Source organism: Calonectris borealis, unplaced genomic scaffold, assembly GCF_964195595.1.
Source record: "Calonectris borealis unplaced genomic scaffold, bCalBor7.hap1.2 HAP1_SCAFFOLD_73, whole genome shotgun sequence".
NCBI classification, from domain to species: domain Eukaryota; kingdom Metazoa; phylum Chordata; class Aves; order Procellariiformes; family Procellariidae; genus Calonectris; species Calonectris borealis.
In genome coordinates, this window is record NW_027441475.1 from 583,714 (window position 1) to 589,822 (window position 6,109).

Below are 6,109 nucleotides of genomic sequence, written 5' to 3' on the forward strand. Positions count from 1 at the left end.
TAAGAACCCCAATCCTAACACTAACACCAAACCCTCACCCTAACTCGAACCCCTAACACTACCCGTAAACCCTATGCATAACACTAAGACCTCACCCTTACCCTAAGCCTAACACTGAAACCTAACCCTAAACCTGAACCCCAACCCTAACCCGAACCCTAACCCAAATGCTAACCCTAACCGTAAACCTAACCCTAACTCTAACCCTAACCCTATCCCTAACCCTAAACCCGAACCATCCTAAACCCAACCGTAAAACTAATGCTAACCCTAAGCCTAACCCTAACCCTAAACATAACCCTAACCTTAACCCTAAACCTAACCCCTAACCATAACCCTAACCTTAACGCCTAACCCTAACGTTAACCCCTAACCCTAATGCTAACCCTAACCCCGAACTCTAGCCCTAATCCTGAACCCTAACCCTAACCCTGAACCCCAACCTAACCCTAACCCCTAAACCTAACCCTAATGCTACCCGTAAACCCTACGCATAACACTACGACCTCACCCTAATACTAACTCTAATCCCAATACCGAACCCTAACTCTAACCCTGAACCCCAATCCTAACCCTAAACCCTAACCCTAAACTTAACACTAACACTAACCCTAAAACTAACCCTAATGCTACCCGGAAACCCTAAGCGTAACATTAAGACCTCACCCTAAACCTAACACTGGACCCTAACTCTAACCCTTAACTCCAGTCCTAAGCCTAACTCTAACCTTAACCCTAACCCTAACACTTAACCCTAAATTGAACACTTAACCCTAACCCTAACCCTAACCTAACCTTAAGCCTAACCTGAATCATAAAGCTCTAACCCTAATGTTAACCCTAACCCCGAACCCTAACCCTAATCCCAAACCCTAACCCTAACCCTGAACCCCAACCCTAACCTTAACGTAATGACCCTAACCCTAACTCTAACCCTAACCCTAATGCTACCCGTAAACCCTAACTGTAACACTAAGACCTCACCCTTATACTAACGCTAACCCCAATACCGAACCCTATCTCTAACCCTGAACCCAATCTTAAACCCTAACCCTAACCTTAACGCTAACACTAACCCTAAACCTAACCCTAACGCTACCTGTAAACCCTAAGCGTAACATTAAGACCTCACCCTAACCCTAACACTGAATCCTAACTCTAACCCTTAACTCTAATCCTAACCCTAACTCTAACCTTAACCCTAACCCTACCCCTAAACCTAACACTTAAACCTAACCCTAAGCCTAACACTTAACCCTAAACCAAACACTTAACCCTAACCGTAACCTAACCTTAAGCCTAACCTGAATCATAAAGCTAACCCTAGCCCTAACGCTAACCCTAAGGCGAAACCTCACCCTAAAACAAAATCCTAACGCTAACCCTAACCCCAAACCGTAACCCTAACCCTAACATCAAACCGTAACACTAACACTTTGGCATAACCCTAACGTTAAACCTAAACGGAACCATAAAACTAAGCCTCACATAACACCGAACCCCTAATTCTAACCGTAACCCTAATGCTAACTCAACCTCAAACCGTAATCTTAAGACATCACCACAACCCTACCCCTACCCCTAACCCTAAAACTAAACCCTAACCCTATCCCCTAACCCAAACCCTAACCCTAACGCTAAGCCTATCCCTAACTGTAACCCTACGCCCTAACCCTAACGCTAACCCTAACCCTAAAACGAAACCATAACCCTATCCCTAACACTAAACCTGAACCATAATCCTAACCCCAACGATAACCCTAGGCCTAACCCTAACCCCAACCATAACCCTAACCTTAACCCCAACCATAACCCTAACCTTAACCCCTAATCCTAATTTTAAGCCCTAACCCTGATGCTAATCCTAACCCCGACCCCTAACCGTAATGCCGAACCCTAACCCTAACCCTGAACCCCAACCTGAACCCTAATGACCCTAACCCTAACTCTAACCCTAACCCTAATGCTACCCCAAACCTAATACCGTAACCATAACACCTCACCCTAAACCTAATACGAAACCTAATCCTAAAATTAAACCGCAACTCTAAACCTAAATACTAACCCTAAAAATTAATGCTACCCCTAACCCAAACTGAAATCCTAACCCATAAGCGTAAACCCAATGTAACCCCTAACCATAACACTAAGCCCTAACCCTAACGCTATCACAAACCTAATACCATAACCGTGAGACCTCACCCTAACCCTAATGCGAAACCTAACCCTAAAACTAAACTGCAACCCTAACCCTAAACCTAATCCTAATACTTAATGCTAACCCTAACCCAAACTGAAATCCTAACCCATAAGCATAAACCCAACCATAACCCCTAACCATAACACTAATCCCTAACCCTAACCCTAACCCTAACCCTAACCCCAAACCCTAATCCGTATCCCAAACTCTAACCCTAACCCTGAAGCCCAGCCCTAACTCTAACCTTAACCCTAACCCTAATGATAAGCCCTAACCCTAATGCTAACCCTAACCCCAAACCCTAACCCGTATCCCAAACTCTAACCCTAACCCTGAACCACAGCCCTAACTCTAACCTTAACCCTAACCCTAACCCTAATAAGCCCTAACCCTAATGCTAACCCTAACGCCAAACCCTAACCCGTATCCCAAACTCTAACCCTAACCCTGAAGCCCAGCCCTAACTCTAACCTTAACCCTAACCCTAACCCTAATAAGCCCTAACCCTAATGCTAACCCTAACCCCAAACCCTAACCCGTATCCCAAACTCTAACCCTAACCCTGAACCCCAGCCCTAACTCTAACCTTAAACCTAACACTAACCTTTACCCTAACCCTAACCTTAAAACTAAACCCTAACCCTAAACCCTAACCCAAACGCTAAGCCTAACCCTAAACCTAACCATAACCCTAAGCCCTAACCCTAACCCTAACCCTAAAATGAATCCCTAACCTGATCCCTAACCCTAAACCCAAACCATAATCCTAACCCCAACCCTCTCCCTAACCCTAACGATAACCCTAAGCCTAAGCCTAAGCCTAAGCCTAACCCTAACCCTAACCCTAACCCCTAACCATAACCCTAATGATAAGCCCTAACCCTAATTCTAACCCTAACCCTAACCCATATCCCGAACTCTAACCCTAACCCTGAACCCCAGCCCGAACCCCAGCCCTAACCCTAACCCTAAACCCTAACCCCAAACCCTAACCCAAACCCTAACCCTAACCCTAACCCTAACCCTAACCCTAACCGTAACCCCAAGCCCTAACCCTAACCCTAAACCTAACCCTAAAATGAAACCCTAACCCGATCCCTAACCCTAAACCCAAACCATAATCCTAACCCCAACCCTCTCCCTAACCCTCACGATAACCCTAAGCCTAACCCTAAACCTAACCCTAACCCTAACCTTAAACCTAACCCCTGTCCCTAACCATAACCCTAATGATAAGCCCTAACCCTAATGTTAACCCTAACCCTAAACCTAACCCTCACCGTAACACTGAGCCCTAACCCTAACCCTAACCCTAAACTTAATCACAAACACTATAACTGATGTAAATGAGCAATATCAGGGCAGCAAGTCAGGTTCTTTAAATCCTTGCTTTCTCTCTTCCCTTCTCTCTTCTTGCTTTCTCTCTTCCGTTCGAGGAGATTTCCATTCGAGGAAGCTTTAGCTAGTTTTATTATATTGTCTGTCTTAGGAGGAACAGCCACTTCTACTTTCCGCTTTGTCTTGTCAATTTTTGCTTTTGGCTTATCCTTCTCTTTTTTCTCCTTTTCAGACATCGGTTTGAAAGCAATAGAATCTGCTTCCATAGGCTCATCTCTCACAGGGGTGGCATCATCTCTGCTTGGGCCATGAACAGGGAGTCCATTTTAACGTCTTCTGCTGGAACTGGCTCTCTTGGTTTTCTCGCACCTGCTAACAACTCAGTATTGGGAAATCCTTCATCCTCATCCCTTTTTCTTCTCTTTTTATGCTTATTTCCTTGGCCATCTCCTAGTGGATTTTTCACCTCCTTCTCTTTTGATTTGGTAGGATCCTTGATGCCATGGCTCTCTCTTTCAGAAGGTTTTTCAGGGTAATTTCCAGCTATATTGTGATTTTGGTGGCTCTGCCAAGCAGGATAATCCTCCCTACGTCCCCGAGCATATGGTGAATTCTCTTGTCTGGTCCCAGGTGGACCAAACCTACCTGGAGAAAAGTTCTCTCTGTTTACTGGAGGGTGAGGTTGAGCGCCAACAGCATAGCCCTTGTAAAACTTTCCATGCCGTTCTCTGTAGTTCCTTTCCCATTCCCGGTACCTTGCCTTTTCAAATGGATCTCTACAGTCAAGAGATCTGCCATAGTAAGCTTTCAGATCATATGGTGGAACTTCTCTGTATCTGTTAAAATACTCCCTTCCTCCTTCCCCTTGAGGTATAGTCTGTTTAGTGGGAGACTGGCCTCTAAATACTGGAGACCTTGACCGTGAATGGCATCTTCTGTATGGGGGTGACCTTGACCTTGAACGCTGATAACCGTGTGACCTTGACCTAGAACGATAGTTACGCCTCTTCCCTTTGCCTCTTCTTGGATACGGCAGCAATCGCGAGTAGGAACGAGAATGGGAAGGACTAAATGAGCGAGAGTAGGAGCGAGTGCGGGAAGAACCTGATCTTGATGTGGAGCAGGTAGACGAACTTGTAGAGTAAGGTGAAGCACTATAAGGAGACTTGGACCTGGAAAAAACCACAACACACAGAAAAAGAAATGAAGTTAATTCAAAACAGTCATTCTCCCCAATTTTTTTCCTCCCAAATTTGGTTTGGGTTTTTTCTCCTCTCCATACGCTTATGTCAAAGCTTCTTTCAGCTGCTGACATAATGCTACTGCAAATTGAGGAATTTGATAACATTTTTCAATTCCATTTGTCTTGTTTTAGTTATGCATGCTTACTATCTGCAACGAAAAATTCTATTGGAAAAAACACTGTCATTTTTCCTTATGTCAGATGCACTTTAGTGTAACTGCAGTCCGATATGCTGTTGAAATACAAACGTGAAAAACAAGGCAACTCCATTGAGCCAAATACTTCCTCCTCTTTAAGTCTCCGCTGTTCTCTGTAAAACTCCTCCCTAGATAAGGGAGGCCAATGGCATCCTGCCAACTTAAGCATTTTTCTCCCTGCTTTCTGTTCATTAGAGACTACGCTCATTTCCTGATCCTCATACTTGCCTTCCACATCCTCACCCCCAACAGTTCATTCAGTCTTCTCTCCTTATACTCAGCTTTGCACCTGTGGATGGAGGCTGCCCACACTTGAAAGAGACTCCCATCTCCCGTGGGCCAAGTGCCCACTGCTCCTCTGCCACTCCTTGATACACTTAATACATCACACTTCTGATCTTCCAAGTACTGCACAGATATTAACTAATCTTCTCTGGAACTTCTTTTAACTTCTTCCACATACGCTTCCCATGTTGTTGCCTCATCATGAGGTATTTGGCCTGGTCCTGTCCCTGAATTGTTGTTTTCTTGCTGACTGAATTGGAGATATCAGACAACCTGTGGGATGGATCCTGGTTTTTCTTTTGATTTACCTTTAAGATTTTATAAACACAATGCACTCTTACAATCTGTCTATAACAAACATATAGCGAAAGGAAGGACTAGCTTGACGCTGCAGTAATAGGTAAAACAGACTCCTCTCTCTCCAACTGAGAGAAAGCGTCTTGGCTATGTGAGATGACTAAATTGAAGAAATTCAAAATTGTCATAAAAGAACAGTGTTGACTTTTCCAACCATTTGCTCATGCAGTATCAACTAAGTTGTTAAAAAAAGAATGTTGGAGGCTGATTCCTATTGGGAAATCAATTTCTTCAGCCCTATTCAGCCAGTAATGGAAAAGGTGGCTTTCCATCTGATCCTTTAATTATCTTTAATTTTTATAGGCAATTATGGTTTCCTCAAAAAGCGTTCATTTCTCAGAGTCCTGTTTTCAGTCATGTACCGGAGTTTTATTTTAAATAACCTTAGTGGAAGCACAGATGCCCTTTGTAAAAGCCAATTCAAATGAAGCCATTTAAAAATTAATTACCACTTGGATTCTCCACAACTATCTGTGCATACTTGCTTCA